At 35.3% G+C, this 18,210-nt stretch overlaps 1 long non-coding RNA gene and 3 other non-coding genes across 4 annotated transcripts; 2 read left to right on the top strand and 2 right to left on the bottom strand.

The window, feature by feature from the left end:
• Window positions 1-2,546: 2,546 nt before the first annotated feature.
• Window positions 2,547-3,459, bottom strand: LOC125776255 (uncharacterized). The gene is made up of 2 exons (XR_007421543.1): window positions 2,986-3,459; window positions 2,547-2,876 (listed from the first exon to the last, which is right to left on the bottom strand). It is a non-coding gene; the product is annotated as an uncharacterized LOC125776255 (long non-coding RNA).
• Window positions 3,460-5,205: 1,746 nt separating this feature from the next.
• LOC105231089 (uncharacterized) lies at window positions 5,206-12,929 on the top strand. Its single transcript, XR_007421546.1, has 4 exons — window positions 5,206-5,312; window positions 11,727-11,974; window positions 12,575-12,652; window positions 12,781-12,929. It is a non-coding gene; the product is annotated as an uncharacterized LOC105231089 (transcript).
• LOC105231090 (uncharacterized) lies at window positions 9,911-16,061 on the bottom strand. Its single transcript, XR_007421544.1, has 3 exons — window positions 15,895-16,061; window positions 10,323-10,400; window positions 9,911-10,210 (listed from the first exon to the last, which is right to left on the bottom strand). It is a non-coding gene; the product is annotated as an uncharacterized LOC105231090 (transcript).
• Window positions 16,062-17,150: 1,089 nt separating this feature from the next.
• LOC105231085 (uncharacterized) lies at window positions 17,151-17,859 on the top strand. Its single transcript, XR_007421545.1, has 3 exons — window positions 17,151-17,305; window positions 17,531-17,608; window positions 17,734-17,859. It is a non-coding gene; the product is annotated as an uncharacterized LOC105231085 (transcript).
• The last annotated feature ends 351 nt before the right edge of the window (window positions 17,860-18,210 follow it).

Here is an 18,210-nt window from a genome sequence, read left to right as displayed (position 1 = left end):
TTTTTTCAATCCCATCATGAAATTTCCTTGGAAATACCCCGAAAATTCGCTGAAAATTTGAGCCCTTAACTTTAACATTAAGGACTGGACCAAGGCATGTAAAAATTTTCCATTAAAAATACACGACAATCGTGGTTTTGTACATTTTTTTTTTTGAATATTCTACAAAAGTGCCCATTGCGACAAAGTCGAAACTTACATCGACGACCTAATTTTTCCACGAAATTCACATTTTTTGTATATATCTCGTAAATGACAAGAGCTATAGAGAAAATTTTATTTGCTACAAAAAAGATCTAATGACAAAATCGCTATCATTAATACTTCTCGAGATATTCGGCTTTTTTAATAAGGCTTTCTAGAATTTTCATAGATGGTATGTAATAAAAAATCTTCAATTAGAGGGTTTGTCCAGAAAGTAATAGGACTGAGTCGATTAAAAAAAATGTATTGAACCAATCGTTACAATTCTTTTCAGAATACATAGGCTCCTTCTGCGTCCATGCAGCGCTGACAGCGCGATTTCCAAGCACTGAAGGCGTTACGGAAGGCATTCTCCGGAATAGCCTTGAGAGCCGAGGAGCATGCTGCTTGGATCCCCTCTGTCCTCTCAAAATCCTTGCCTTTCATCGGCCTTTTGAGGCAAAGAAACAAAAAAATGTCCGGTGGCCACATCTGGGCTGTAGGGCGGCTGCGGAAACGTTGGGATGCCACCTTAGGTTAGGTAGCTGTTCACAAGAAAAGCAGTGTGAACCAGGGCGACTGCGATGTTTTGTCGGACCCGGTTGAGGACTTCCACGTAAAACTTGGCGTTGACGGTTTGTCCAGAAGGAACAAATTCATGGTGGACGATGTTTTTGATGTCAAAAAAGATAATTAGCATCATTTCCACTTTGGATTTGGTCCACCTCTCGGCCTGAATCATATCAAACATCTTTGTTGCAGATTTACCGAGTTCCACACAGAATTTAATCGTGTAGCTCTGCTCTAACGAACGCTGCCTTTTCGGTTTACACAACTCATAAAAACACGTTGCGCGAAAAAGTTTGTCCTGACTCCCTAGGTGCTCGAAGACAACCAGCCGCTCGTTCGCTAGCTTGGAACGCCCTCTACCGAATCCAGTCGGTGCGCGCTCGCTCTGAAGTACAGTTTCGGCGGAAGAAAATCAGTCCTATTACTTTTCGGACAAACTCTGTAGATGTGCGAAAATCCTGCCATTAGTTATATGGAGTCCAAGGCAAGTTCTCATTCAATTTAATTAAGGTACCTCACATATTTGCCGATAAATGCGGTATGGACATATTCGGTTATTGGGGACCTGAATTAGGTACTGGAAAGTGAAAAAATCAGATGCAATTTAAATTTTTATCTGAAAAGTAGGAGTGGTTTTTTCCTGATTTCATCTATTTTTGCACTTTAATAAAATAATGTCAAAATGACTGAGCGAACTTTATTATTTCAGTGAAAGTTTTAGAAGATATGTATATTATTCTTATTAGAGAGCGAAGCCACGTCCACTTAACAAAAAAAAATCAACAATATGTGCCTCTGCCTACCAAGTCTACAAAGATTCATGAAGATATCTCAATTTTTACTTAATTACAGCTTGAACGGACGAGCGAATGGACGAACGGACAGACTGACATTGCCTAGGAATTCAACTCGTCTCGTCATCCCGACCATTTATATATACGAGGTTTGACAATTAAGTAATGAGACTGATTTTATTGCCGCGCTTGTGGTAAACCTGTGACCTTGAAATTTCCTTTCTCTTTTCTGGCATCTTGCTAGCCATGGAATCGTCCAAAAAGAATTCGTTCCAAAGGGGAAAACTATGAATCAAGTCTACTATTGCCAAGTACTCGAAAGATTGTGAAAATGAGTCAACATGGAGCGCCTAGATATCGTTCGTAACTGGATCCTTCATCACGACAACCCGCCGTGCCACACCGCCCTTATCGTGTCTCAGTATTTGGGCTCTAAAGGGATCGGCGTGTTGCAACAGCCGCCTTATTCGCCCAACATGTCACCCTGTGACTTTTTTTGTTTCCTGAAACAGAATCGGTGATCAAAGGAACCTATTTTGAGTCGATAACGGACATCCAGGCGGCCGAGACGAGGGTACTCGCTGACATTCCAGTCGAAGCGTTCCAGAAATGTTACGAAGCATGGAAAACGCGCTGGAATCGCTGTATAGCTGCCCAAGGGGACTACTTTGAAGGGGATGGCAGAGTTGTAGAATAATTTTCAAATATACGGTTTTTATGGAATCGGTCTCATTACTTAATTGTCACATCTATTGCTATGAATAAAACTATATAAGTAATTTGCAGCAACATGTTGCAAGAGTATACAAGAAATTAACACCGGAAGAATTTTTTATTAACAAAATGTTGCTTTCCATAAATTGAAAGTGACTTTCAACAGCACATCTAGTGTTATATTGAGAGGGGTTATAAAAATCGAAACCTTCAGCCACCAGTTTACAATATTTTTTTAAGTCTGTTTTCCGATATAAAACCATTATTCCTTTTGAAAAATGCAAATTTTCAAAATAAACATTTATTGTGGGCAAATATGCACTGCATACGCTTCATAATTGAAATATCTAATGTGTAAGCTATAATTTAATTTACATTACTAAAAAATGTGGTGAATTTAATACTAATAATTTTCTTTTGAATGTTTAACAAATGGATGTGGATTCGATAATTCATGGTTATTAGCAACACATTCCACTTTGTGCTACATAGTGCAAGTAGCACTCAATACTGCCACACCAATTTATTTGCCGCAACAACCTTTGCCACTGCCACATTGGCAGGATCCGCTGCCGCAACCGCAACTGCCTTGGCCTTGAGTGCCACATTTACAACCTGAAAGAAACATTTTTATTAAAAATTTGGTACACATAAGTATTTACATTACGAATATAAGATTTTAAAATATTAACTGTTTATAAAATTTCATTGATTGGTCACTCACCAGTTCCACAGGGGCACGGCATTTTCACTATATTTTATTGTATTTTTTTTGTTATTGGAGAAACTCTTCAGCACTGAATTGCGATAAGAAAACGCTTTGTACTTTGTTTAACGCAAACGTTCGCTCACTGTTCACCAAAGCCGGTTGTGTTATGCTTTTATAGAGGCTCGTTTTCTACCTTCTCAGAACTTACTCTTCTTTCTGGTTGATTCGAGATATGTATGTCGTCGTTTCGACTCCGTCTTTCACGTCTTACCGTTCGATAACACTTTAGTGCAGTGTGCAAAGTGACAATTGAGTATGTACATGCATACATACTTATACTATATATTTGTCTGATAGCAACTGAGTAGTCTGCGGCTTATTGGTTCGTGACGTCGTAGTTAATTGACATACGCTCTCGAAATCAGGTATTTCGCGAGACTGAGTCAGCGTTTCTCAAACACATGCGCTGAAATGACACATTGACTTTGAAAACAGCTGTTGATTTCAGTAATATAAAAATAGTAGCATTAATTTGCTATAATCTAGGCGGATAGCATTATTATTTTATGACTAATTATTGTATAATGAAGGCATCATGCCTTTAATGGGTTAAATGGGTTTCCTGGGGTAAAAAACTGCTTTTTCAACAATTTTTTTCTCTTATAAAAAATTAAGTTCTTTAATAAAAATTTCACTGTTATAAACATACACTATTAATAAAAAAATAAATATTTTATATTCGGCCATTGTGATGTCAATTCCGAGAACACCTCGGAAAAAATATGTTCCCTTGTTTGCAGGATAACTTCTTACAGAATCATCTAAATTGAAATACGTGTTTTAGTTAAAACTTTAACTTAGAACTTGGGTGAAAGAAAAAAACTGGAAATTGGACTTTTGGCAGACATTTTTACCAGCAAAAATTAAAAGTTCAGTGAAAGTTTCTCGACATTTTTTTTCAAATAGGTGTAATCGAAAAAAATCCTTCGTCTATATCTTTATGACTAGTGTCTTATAGACTTGTGTTGAGTAGTTCTCTAGAAATCTTTCCAACCGACTTCAAAAACACAGTTTCGGGAAAAACGGGTTTAAAAAGGGCGTACTTAGCCTAGCTAGGCTCAAGGCTGTATCTAAGAAACTATTACTCGAATCTACTAGAGTTGTTGTAGAAAAAGACTAAGTATTTGGGTTCAAGTAATCGAGGATGAGAATAGGAAGCCTTTTCTGAAAGTTATAAAGCTGGTTTGAAATATTAAATTTGAATATATTTATAGAGACAGTTTGAAAAACTGTACTCATCATACTGATCTAAAAAATCTCACATTATTTTTATCACACGTTTGGGGACCGCTGTCGTTTGATTTGCACTCTCTCCTCAATAAAGCTTAATATAGTACTACATGTCGTAGATCATGTCAACGATTTGTGCCGCACTATCACTCAGGTATATGGTATGTACATATGTACATATGTATGTCAATATGAATATACATACACTGAGAGACAAAAGTTTGGCACAGCGGATTTTAGTATATTCAGTTTTCTGTTGTTTCGTGAATGTAAAAAGTAAATTCAAATAAAGTACTTACGTTGTCTGTCTGTCTGTGTAGCTACATACATATGCACATACACATATGTATGGAAAATGCATTATGTACAAGAGACTGTTAGTTTGATTAGAGAAATCTTTAATAATCAGCTTGGTAATCAATCAATCAAGATCTTCTAGATCAAAAAAATATATGTAGGTACAAATCACTCGTTACTATACGTATGTACATATGTACATATGTATGTTATTTATGTCAAAAAGCTCGAATAGAACATTCTACATAAACTTACAAGCAAATTTACGAACTCGAGCAGTTTTCTATGATAACGCTGCCTCAAGACTTGCAGCATTTAAATACCGCGAGCAAGAATACATAAAATGCACTTCAACAATGCATAGACATATACATATGTATGTATGTATAACTACTATGTATATGAGTTGTGCATTTACATTCCCTGAAATTCAATTGAAAGAGTTTTCTTCAATTAAACATGCACATTTTTTTCCTTAGAGGTCAATGAAGTTTATTTTCATCGCTTTTTGTTTATGTAAAGATAAATTGACATACATAAGTTGCTATCGTGTATATACGTAAATAAACAATTGATGTGATGCATAATACTACAGTTTGTCTGCCATGATTCTTATTTTGTTTCTGCTTTATTTCAGCTGGACATTACTTTTTGTTCGTGGCACATTTGCATGACGGTCCGCAAGCACAGCGTCCGCTCTGGGATTGTGTGGCACATTTGCAACCTGTAAATTAATTGATTATTTCCATTAAATTGTACGGATAATGAATTTTTATGGAAAAGTATAGAATGGCAATAAGCCTCATAAAATAATCTTTGTGTAACGGGAAGTTATGGATAAAAAAAAAACTTTTTATGAACTTAGATGTCAACCCGTCTGAGATTTTTTATAGATGTGCATGCATATATTATTCTTCAATAGCCACAAAATATATACTACATATGTATGTATGTACATATTACATATGTATATACAGTTCTTCAATTTAGCGATCGAGTGTGTACAACTTTTTAAATAATTGTTTGCTGCTGATAAATAAAATTTTGTACTGCCCTAAGGGTGCTGTTAATCAGTGGCGGATTCAAAGGGGGGAATGGGGGACATTTCAAGAACACGTATCCCAAGCGTACCACCGCATTAGTAACAAGTAAGGAAGGGCTAAGTTCGGGTGTCACCGAACATTTTATACTCTCGCATGATAAAGTGATAATCGAGATTTCATTAGCCGTCATTTACATATTTTTTTAAACGTGATACATCAGCTCAAATACCGTATTTGTGTAAAGTTTTATTCCGCTATCTTCATTGGTTCCTAATGTATATATTATACAGAGAAGACATCAGATGGAATTCAAAATAGCGTTATATTGGAAGAAGGCGTGGTTGTGAACCGATTTCAGCCATATTTCGTGCATGTCATCAGGGTGCTAAGAAAATATTATATACCGAATTTCATTGAAATCGGTTGAGTAGTTCCTGAGATATGGTTTTTGGTCCATAAGTGGGCGACGCCACGCCCATTTTCAATTTTTATTAAAAGCCTGAGTGCAGCTTCCTTCTGCCATTTCTTCCGTAAAATTTTGTGTTTCTGACGTTTTTTGTTAGTCGGTTAACGCACTTTTAGTGATTTTTAACATAACCTTTGTATGGGAGGTGGGCGTGGTTATTACCCGATTTCTTCAATTTTTAAACTGTATATGGAAATGTCTGAAGGAAACGACTCTATAGAGTTTGGTTGACATAGCTATAGTAGTTTCTGAGATATGTACAAAATACTTAGTAGGGAGCGGGACCACGCCCACTTTTCCAACAAAATTACGTCCAAATATGCTCCTCCCTAATGCGATACTTTTTGCCAAATTTCACTTTAATATCTTTATTTATGGCTTAGTTATGACACTTTATAGGATTTCGGTTTCCGCCATTTTGTGGGCGTGGCAGTGGGCCGATTTTGCCCATCTTCGAACTTAACCTTCTTATTGGGCCAAGAAATACGTGTACCAAGTTTCATCATGATATCTCAATTTTTACTCAAGTTACAGCTTGCACGGACGGACGGACGGACAGACAGACAGACATCCGGATTTCAACTCTACTCCTCACCCTGATCACTTTGGTATATATAACCCTATATCTGACTCTTTTAGTTTTAGGACTTACAAACAACCGTTATGTGAACAAAACTATAATACTCTCCTTAGGAACTTTGTTGCGAGAGTATAAAAATAGTTAGGTTCAACGGCAACGGTTTAAAGGTGTAAGTTCTTCTTCAGCTTGCAGTGGCCAGTGTAAAATGCGACCGGTAGTCTGAGTTTATCCCTGGGGAGGTTGTTTTGCATATTTGCACTTGCTGAGGTTATAACCCCCCATTAACAACTTGGCATGCCGAATGCCATGTAGTTGTTGCCAATAACTCGCTCTGCCTACTTCTTCTTCCTTGCAGATCAGCTCCTTAATTGTATGGAGACCTACCCCAGTAGAGAGTTCAGGTCCTACCCTGTTAGTGGGCGAGCTCATTAGCCTGTTGGTTCCCGGCTGTACCTGTGTAACCGTGCATCCAGATGCAACGTTCTCTACACTCGTGATTTGATCTCATTGGAGAAGATTGTTTTAAATGTCGCTTGGCTATCGTTAAGTGTGGTTATACGTTCGTTGCGATTGTTGCTATGGAGGTTATACCGACTTATGGTAAAGACTTCTGCCTGAAAAATGCTTGGAAAACTTTCCACAGTTATAGAGAGTTTGGTGCGTGGACCTGCGACTCCTGCACATATTCGCTCCGATGTTTTCGAGCCGTTGGTGTACCGCTTTATTATACTATCCCTAAACAGTAGCTCGAGAGTGGAATCATTCCATTCAGCCTTGCTGCCAAGTATAACCTTGAACTTCCTGGTGTAGTTAACACTTTTGGTAATGCTGTTCCTTGGGAGAAATGTCAATGATATTGTACCAATTAACGCTTTTAGCCGCTGAGATGAGATTACCTTACTTCTGCCGCACCCTTCTGCCGTCATTTGTAGCAGTATGTGCATTGCTACTTGACCGATCACTAGATGTAGTGGTGAAAGCTCTAGCATGACTCTAAGTGCTGCCATCGGAGAAGTGCGCATTGCACCCGACATACGAGTCGATGCAGCTTCGATAGTTGGAGCCCTACAGAAGTCTGCGATGCTTTGAGGTTTAGGCCACCGCCTCATATGTGATTATCGAAGAAAAAGAAATTAAAGTTCTTGATTGGGCCTCGCAGTCACCTGGCGTCAACTCAAAAGAGCACCTTTCGGGAAAGCTCGAAATGTCCTAGTCAAAATCCCAGAACCCTGCTCTGTAAGCAAGAGGTGGCTAAGCGAAATATTGAGCTTAAACTTAAAGTATTGTTCGAATGACTTTATCTTTATTTTGGTTCACTTTCACTTTTTGAATGAAATACGTTTTAGTTTTTGAAAATGTTAATGTGTTTTGTTTGTAAAAAATGTTTCGATTTGATTTTGCTTTTGTTTTGGCTTTTATCCATGAATAAGTCAACACTCCGCAAAAATTGGATCAATTCTTTGAAAAACTGTATGTACTAATATAAGTACTTATATACTCACCACTTCCACAAGGACAGTTCATTTTAAAAACTTTCTTAAATTAAAACTTGGCTTGACTTAATATTTTATCGTGACCAAAGCACTTGAGAAGTAATCGTGTACTGATTCGAGAAGTTAAATCCAATGCTAAAAAATGGTTTTGTCTATAATAACTTTATTTTGTTTATTTATGATCTAATAAACAAAGAGTTATTTATACTTAAGTTACTCTTTTCTACATTAGAACATAAGAACCCAGTTAGCCCTTGGGATATTGTTGGAAGAGATGTACGAGTAGGCTCGTATGGAAATGGTCGAAACGGGAAAGCAAAAATTAAAATGAAGGAAGGGTTAAATAGTTCTAACAACAAAAGTTTGAAGGCATTCGGCACGCTTTTATTTTTTCTTGGAACTGTTATATGAAAAAGTATATTAAAATTAAAATTCCGAAATTCAGGTATGTTCTCATTTATAGAAGATGAGATCAAAGTAGTTATCTTACAATAGTTGTAATTCCAAAACATATATTTTTTTGGTATGACTTTAATTCTTTCAGCGGTATTCAACTATTATATTCACCAGTTGTGATCTTTTTGAGCAACGATGATCAAAAATACGACCTAAAAAAGACCTAACCTTCAGAAGACACATATACAACAATTGGTTCTTCTGATATCGTGTTCTGAGTGAAGCAAATTTTATATTTGGTAAAAAATTGGAATTTCGCGGAGAAACTACCGTGTTATGGGAGTAGCGAAGATGATAAGCTGCATTGTATGAGAAAAGTAAAAAAACAAGATTTCGGATAACCGTAAAATGAGGTTGATTAGAAGAACGTGCTGGACATATTGGTGATGAAAGATTTGGATATGTGAAAGCTCTGTGCAAGATGGATGTCGTGAGCTCACTTTATGTGAATTATGCTATGCATTTACGGATTTGGACCACAGTTGTCTTTCCTATCCCCAGACTAGAAAAGAGCAGCCCCTGGTAAGAAATTGGCGAAATCGCGGCATAGTTCGAAGCAAAAGAGCGATCGTATTACAAATGTATCGATAATTTGAAAGACCACTGTAATCGGTGTATCCGCCTAGACTTTGCTTAAACAGTTAATTCACTTTAAAATAACACGAATTTTTAGCCTGCCTTTTATAGTATGCAATTGCAGGTTCACTGTCTTCCTATGCTTCTGTCTCAAGAGACTAGAAGATTCCCATTGATAAACTTATCTTAAATGCCTAATAATAGACAGTACAACAGATAATAGGGTTTGCGACGAAATCCATACTGTATGCAGCTTTACTGTTGATACTCTTCACTAGAGTCGAAGAGCGAAAATCGGGTACCGGGGAAGATTGCGTGAATTCTGAAAGAAAATATCTGCAAACCGTTGACGCAGAGCACTGGGCCGCTCTGGAACTCCGGGACTGGGAGGAATTGTAGACGATCTCCCCTCCCTCACTGCACCTTTCCACCAGTATTTCAATTCCTTGTTTGAGTAAATGGGTTGTAAGCAATTAAATATTTTCGGATTTTATAAATAAACGGTCTAACTATTTTTGGTAACAAAATTTAAGTAAATTGCACTTATACATATATGTATGTAGGAACACATACATATGTATGTACATACATACATATGTAGATGTATGCATAACTTTGTAATCATTTGTATCAGCACTTGCTCTCGCCAACTAAGTTCGAGAGTTGCACAACAATTTACTATCAACTCTCATTTCCCGACTACTACCGAAAGCGTAGTGTATAAAGTGAAAGAGACGAATTAGAGGAATTTGTTTTCATTTTGTTATTTATTGATAAAGAAATGTGATAGGCTTATTTTGGTGTCAAGCACGCACATTAATGTATAAACGACTATTTCTCATTATATGTACATATGTTTGTGTATAATTACGAGATTAAATTACGAAAATAATTTAGAATTAACATACGAGTATGTATGTATGTAGCTTAAACATAATAAGGTACGGTTATCGGATATTTGCACTCCTCTACTGGCCACATTTGCAGCTTGAGCCGCAACCGCAGCTGCCACTTTGTGATTGTGAGCCGCATTTGCAAGCTGAAAGTAAAATAATTATATTTACAAAATATTTCAACATTTAATGGATTTATGAGCTTTTCCTTCATGCTACGTATGTATCTATATAAATGTATGTAAATGGGTCACTTACCACTTCCACAGGGACAGCATTTGCACGCCGCACCACAACCGCAATTGCCAGTCTTAGGCTCCGAACCGCATTTGCAACCTAATGTAGAGGAAAGCACGTTAAATAGTAAACAACAACAAACAAAAAAGTCATTGAAAAGTAAAGCATAAAATGTGAAATGAAAAAGTTGCAATAATTAAAGCGTTATCTGCTTTAATATTCACTTACCGCTTCCACATGGGCAAGGCATTTTGTTGTTTTAATTTGTTTATACTTTTTCCTACACTTAAAAAAAATTGAGAACTTTTTAGCTAATATCAGCTAGTCACTCTGTTTTGGTTATCACTCAAGTTTAGCTTTGTAAACGCCAAATGTTGTTACACTGATCGACTCGTTGTTGCTCCTCTCGGTTTTATACACATCAAAACACTCGAATCGCGGCTCGTCTGTAGGAGTCATGTACGTGGTGCCGTGTGCAAAAGCTGGCCCGAAGTCTGTAGCTGAAGTGCGGTGCGCAATATGTTTGCCTACAGTGCGGGGTATGTGACTATGTGTATGCATATGAGTCAAATATACGTTAGCGTCTACATAACTGTATGTGTATGTGTGTGGATTACGGGTACGTAGCTTTTCGTTTGGCTGGGTGGTGTGCACAAGCGGGAGCGTAATTGTATCAATTTAACATTGTATGTATGCGTTGCCAGTAGGAATTTTTCGTAATTAATTCGTAATTTGTAATATTGATGATTGATAAATATATAATTAATTATTATTGGAAATTGAATACTTGGTACGTATGTAAATATAACTCGGTGAATAATAATTAATGTAAAGCTGGGTGGGTCTCCTGGTATGCCCTGTAATTGCAAATGAACTTAGAATATTTTGCTTTTAAGGGGTTAGGCCAACAAAAAAATAATTTTGGTTTAAAGTATGCTTTTGAGTTGTTTAAAAAAGTTTCCCTTGTTTATCCGTTGTACTGTGGAAGTGTTCGGGTGAACCAGCTCCAGCATATAAAATTTAAAACGTGACTTTTAAAAAACAGAAAATGCAGCGGCGAAGATACTCCGAGACTATTAAATTTATTTTCCTAAAATTTTGGTGGTAGTTTCACAGTGGCAGTATCTAGTGCAATTTTGTAAATTTTTGTTAATTTTTCAACTTATAAAGTTAAAACCAACGTACTTTATTAGCAAGCCATTATGGATTAAGCTTTAATTGTTCTTTTTCAAGTAGCACTGGCTCCATAATATACCCTGGTCAGTTGAAGTTCGCATGAAAAATAATATTTCGTAGATTGACCCAATGGCGAATACGAGTATTTTGTATCAAAATGTGAATATAAAAGTTTTTTATATAGGCTCAAAAACAGGTTTAGTAAAGTTTGAAAGAGAAAAATTCGATTCTTTGTTTTCTTAATTCCAGAATAAATTGTCATTCGGCGTTTCAGCGCTTGAAAGTCGGATTCAATGAAAGTTAATTAACTTATGGAGAAATTAATGTATTGATGCTTATTTTATATAGTTTTCCATATGGCCCTTTAAACACTAACCTTCTGCTGTACCGAAAATAAAAGTGAAAAAAAGTCAACTTCGCTTTGTTCCCCAACAGTCATTAAGTTCCTACTGGGTCAGTGCACTTGAAGTGGCAATAACACAAATACATACATACGAGTAAGTACACTTGCATATCTTGATGTACATATGTATGAATGTATGTATGTAAAGATCGTAAAGAGGGTACACTATGGGTCAAGCCGTGTGAAAAGCCTTCAGAAAATCATTTGCACACGACACCAAAGAATGTTCTTCTTATTTAACAAATAATGCACTTTTGCGCGCAACACCAACAAAATATATGAAGATACTTAGGCGACTTTTGGACAATAAACCCATAATTGCTCTTCATTACGGTTCAAATACTTTAAGACTATATAATAGACGCATTAGTTAACCACAACAACAGTCTTCATTTGAGGTTACAACGTCTGCTTTCAAAGTGTTAAACTTACAATAACAATAAAAACTATATTAAATTTCTGATTCCAAACAAAGAAGAGAAAATGCCTTGCCCATGTGGAACCGGTAAGTGCAAACAGTCTAAATACATACATATGGACATACATCTATACATATTTATATAAAAAGAAAATTAGTATATATTTAGGCGCCTTAATAGTCCTTTAAGACTACTTCTAATATAAAAAAATAAACATAAGAGACATTTTATTTGAAACTTGCATGTTTCAGTCAATAATTATTTTTTATTCTCAGGTTGTCAATGTGGCACTCAGCCAAAGAGCGGTAATTGTGGCTGCGGCGCGGCTTGCAAGTGCTGTCCCTGCGGAAGCGGTGAGTTTTACTTTAAAGTTGATTTGGATTTGAAGTGAAAAATTAAAATTGTTTGTTTAACAATAACATACTTATTTGTCTTTTTTGTAATTAATAAATGATTAAATGCCTGTTTTGTATGGTTTTAGGTTGCAAGTGCGGTTCACAAACTCAGAGTGGCAGCTGTGGTTGCGGCAGTGGCTGCAAATGTGGACAATAAAGAACACACAGCAACCAATTTCTAATAATGTACCGTAATGTTTCACATTAAAAATAAATTTACTTATGGCGAGATAAATATTTATTACTTTTAAATGGTGCTTACACATATACATACATATGTACATAAATAAGTATTTATGAATATTTGAGAAGCTTTTACATGTTTGACATAATCCTGAGTTAGATAATATAGAGGAGTTTCGAAGAACGCAAATTAGTCTAGACTGAAATGTAAAGAAAAGCATTGTTAAACGTATCTGGGTGTATACAAATTTTTATAAAATGGTGACTACTGCGCCAATTTTCAGAATCATCATTTTTAGCAAGGATTACTTACACTTGAAACCCAGAAAAAACAAACGTTTAGTGAATTTGTTTTTTTGAAGAGGTATTTTATTAAAAAAATAAATAAAAAATATGTACATTTACAGAATTTAATGGAATTTAATAATCGTCGATTCAATTTGAAAATTTTTTTTATTCTTATTATTCCGAAGCCGATCGCTAGAACCACCAAAAAAGGTGTCTAGCGGTGATGAGGATTTTTCTGCTTAAAATTATTGACAATTCAAGGACTAAAAACTTTAGTTTTTACTAAACAGTATACTTATACATAGGTAATGATTGAAGAAAAGTGGAAATTATTGTATTATGAAGTATCATATTCCTTCGATCATTAGGTGAAAAATTTATTTAAAAAGGTCATGTGAAACTTTCAAATCCATCGTTGCAGCCATTAAGGATATATAACCCCGACACTAACCGATATATCGGCAAAAGGTTTGTTTGAGAAATGAAATTCCTTATATGAAGCATATAGGAGTTAGGGTAAAATCAACACACACTAAAAAATGTTACATGGGTTTCATTAGGTTACCTCGGTTTTATAGTCGGATGTTCGAACATTCTGATTATATGGCGGCTAGGTCAAGTTTTCGACCATTTGTATCAATTTTAATCACAAAGATACACTGTTATGGGTAAAGCACGTTCTGTAGTTTTCATATTGGTTACCCCAAATAATTGCCGATATATGCAGTATAAAGTACCCGGAAGTTCGGAAATCTTTATATTAGGTATATGGTGACACAGAGATGTTTTGACCCGATTAAACCAATTTTTGATATACAGAGATATTATTATTATTCCATACAATGACAATGGATTTAGACAACTTTTGGTCATAAGGTGATTTACTATAAAGGAATTATTAGTGTAGAACTTTATCCCGTTATTTTAATTACTTCTTGATTTGTGTACTGTAACATGAAAGAATCCAATGGAATTTAAAATTATGCTATAAGAGAAGTAGGCGTGGTTGTGGTAAGATTTCGCCCATTTTCGCACTATGACATAAGAATATGAAAGGAATGTCACATACTGAATTTAATCGTTTGAAAAGAAAGCCCTCTCATCATTAATGTCTCTGGCGTAATCAGTTATTGATTAATTGCGATTTTAGTAGCTTTGAACAGTACCGTTATACGGGGAAGGAGCGGGGGTATCTTCCGATTTCATTAATTTTCACGCCGTCGGTAGGAGTTCTTATAACATTTGCAAATTTGGTTATTGTAGCTTTATTGACCTAGAAGATATGTACATTAAACTTATTTGAGGGCGGGGCTACGGCCACTTTTTCAAAATTTTCTGTCTATGGGTATACCTTGCCAGTGCGATCACTATCTATGTAGTTATAAAGATATATGTATATTCTAAGAAACTATTCTCTCAATATGATTTCTGAACGACCGGGGACACATCAAAGGAAAAACAAAAGCATCAGAGCATTTCTATACTTATTCACCTTTTAAACATTTTCTGAACTTATACTTAGACGGTCCAGCCGTTTTCGAACTCTCTGGACTTCGAAAAACACTTCAAACCTAAAATCAGCTATAACGACCTAGCCTTTCTCGAGATTTAGCGAGAAAAACGAAGAGACAACTTTATACTCGTATATTGCAGGTTATTCCAAAAATATTGAAACGGTTTTAGTATTTTCTCCTAAATTTTTCCCAACAAAAAGGTGACTGAGTACATATCTTAACATACATACTCTACATACTGTACATACTACATATATAAATAATATATTGGCGAAATAACTACATACATACATATGTATATTATCAGAAATTCCGTTATCCTAAAGTTTAGTTTAAAAATGTCCAGTGGTCTTATCTAAGTCATCAGATAAGATACATATTAAGAAAATAAATGTGAGGAAAATTATTACATTTAACATTTTGTATATACATATGTATGCACATACATACATACATATGTATACAGTATTTTTGCAATCATTGTGCTATTAGCAAACGCTCTCACCAAGTTCGTGAGTTGAACAACGCTATGAACTCTCATTTTCCGATTACTACCGAAAACATGAGTATGAAGTGAAAGAGACGAATTAGAGGAATTTGCTTTCTTTTTGTTATTTATTGATAAGCAAATGTGATATCAAGCATACAAGCTTTATAATATATTAATGTCTGTATGTATGTATAAACAACTGTTTGTAATTATATGTATGTACTTATGTATGGATATAATTACACGATTTAATTATAAAAATAAATTAAAAGCTTAAACATAATAAGGTACGGCTACTTCAGCGAATGTTATTGGATATTTGCACTCCTCTACTGGCCACATTTGCAGCTTGAGCCGCAACCGCAGCTGCCACTTTGTGATTGAGAACCGCATTTGCAAGCTGAAAGTGAAATAATTATATTTAAAAAAATATTTCAATATTTAATGGATTTATGAGCTCTTCCTTTATGCTACGTATGTACATATGTATGTATATAAATGCATGTAAATGGGTCACTTACCACTTCCACAGGGACAGCATTTGCACGCCGCACCACAACCGCAATTGCCAGTCTTAGGCTCCGAACCGCATTTGCAACCTAAGTGAAGAAGAAAGCGCGTTACATAGCAAATAACAAACAAAAAGTTGTTGAAAAATAAAGCAACAAATGTGAAATGAAAAAGTTGCAATAATTAAAGCGTTATCTGCTTTAATATTCACTTACCGCTTCCACATGGGCAAGGCATTTTGTTGTTTTAATTTGTTTATACTTTTCCTACACTTGAAAAAAATTTCCAATTCTTCAGCTAATATCAGCTAGTCACTCTGTTTTGGTTATCACTCAAGTTTAGCTTTGTAAACGCCAAATGTTGTTACACTGATCGACTCGTTGTTGCTCCTCTCGGTTTTATACACATCAAAACACTCGAATCGCGGCTCGTCTGTAGGAGTTACGTGGTGCCGTGTGCAAAAGTTGGCCCGAAGTCTGTAGCTGAAGTGCGGTGCGCAATATGTTTGCCTACAGTGCGGGGTATGTGACTATGTATATGTGTGTGAGTCAAATATACGTTAGCGCCTACATAACTGTATGTGTATGTGCATGGATTACGGGTACGTAGCATTTGGTTTGGCTGGGTGGTGTGCACAAGTGGGAGCGTAATTGTATCAATTTAACATTGTATGTATGCGTTGCCAGTAGGAAATTTTTGTAAATAAAATGTTCATAATTTGTAATAATTTAATTAATTATATATTTGAGTTATAAATATATAATTAATTATTGTAAATTGAATATTTAATACTTAAATGTAACTCGATGAATAATAATTAATGTAAAGCTGTGTGGGGCTTTTAGGTATGCAAATGTATTTAGAATATTCGATTTTTAAGGGCTTAGGCCAACATAAAAATAACTTTTGTTTCAAAGTATACTATATGGTATTTAAAAAAATTGAAATAGATAAATTCCAGTATTTTTTCCTTATTTCCAGAATAAGTTGTTGTTCGGCCTTTTCAGGATTTAAAAGTCAAAATCAATTAAAGTTATTAAATTTACATAGATATATTGATGTGTGTGTTATATGGTTAACATATGCCCGTTTAAACACCAACCTTCTGCTGTACCGAAAATAATAGTGTAAAAAAGTCAACTTCGCTTTGCTCCCCAAAAGTCGTCAAGTTCCTACTGGGCCAGTGCATTTGATATGACAATAACACAAGTATGTTACATATGGACACTTGCATATCTTGATATAGTATGTATGTAAAGATTGTAAAGAGGGCACACTTTGGGTCAAGCCGTGTGAAAAGCCTTCAGAAAATCATTTGCACACGACACCAAAGAATGTTCTTCTTACTTAACCAAGAATGCACTTTTGCACGCAATACCAACAAAATATATGAAGATAGGTGGCTTTTGGACAATAAACCTATAATTGCGCTTCATTATGGTTCAAATACTTTAAGACTATATAATAGACGCATTAGTTAACTACAAAAACAGTCTTCATTTGAGGTTACAACGTCTGCTTTCAAAGTGTTAAACTTACAAAATAATAAAAATAATATTAATTTTTTGATTCCAAACAAAGAAGCATTATAATAATAAAACAAAATGCCTTGCCCATGTGGAACCGGTGAGTGTAATCAGTCTAAAGACATAAATCTATATACATACATACATACATATGTACATACTTATATGAATGTATCTAAAGAAAATATAGTATAAGTACGTACATTACATACATATATTTAGGCGCCTTAATAGTCCTTTCAGACTACTTTAATATAAAACATTTATAAGAGTAATTTTATTTGAAAATTGCATGTTTTATTTAATTATATCTTTTTATTCTCAGGTTGTCAATGTGGCACTCAGCCAAAGAGCGGTAATTGCGGCTGTGGCGCGGCTTGCAAGTGCTGTCCCTGCGGAAGCGGTGAGTTTTACTTTAAAGTTGATTTGGAAAAGTGAAAAATTAAAATTGTTTGCTTAACAATAACATACATATTTGTGTTTGTTTTAATTAATAAATGACTTAATGTCTGTTTTGTATGATTTTAGGTTGCAAGTGCGGTTCACAAACTCAGAGTGGCAGCTGTGGTTGCGGCAGTGGCTGTAAGTGTGGACAATAAGAACACACAGTAATCAATTTCTAATAATGTACCGTAATGTTTCACAATAAAAATATAACATTTGATAATAAAAATAAAATTTAATTAAATCGAGATAAATTTAGCTTAGTTTTAAATGGAAATAATATTAAATTACATTGAACTTAACTTAAACTGATTAGTAGACCTCCTGTGTGGTTTGGTAGGCAATATATTTTATGTATCACATATATTGCCTATGAATAGTCATGAATCTATAATTGAAACTGAGAAAAACAGGTTGAGCTTATAAATAATTTCATATATCCGTGCATTTCAAGTTGGTTGTCATCGAAGGGACCTAACGATCGGCCCTGGAGACGTTCTTTTTTGACGGGATCGGACTATAAGCGGACTATACGTCGGGGACGAATACAGATAATTAGAA

This window comes from Bactrocera dorsalis, chromosome 2 (assembly GCF_023373825.1).
Source record: "Bactrocera dorsalis isolate Fly_Bdor chromosome 2, ASM2337382v1, whole genome shotgun sequence".
Classification (NCBI taxonomy): Eukaryota; Metazoa; Arthropoda; class Insecta; order Diptera; family Tephritidae; genus Bactrocera; species Bactrocera dorsalis.
The sequence above is the reverse complement of the archived record's forward strand: the minus strand, read 5'-3'. Positions and strand labels throughout refer to the sequence as shown.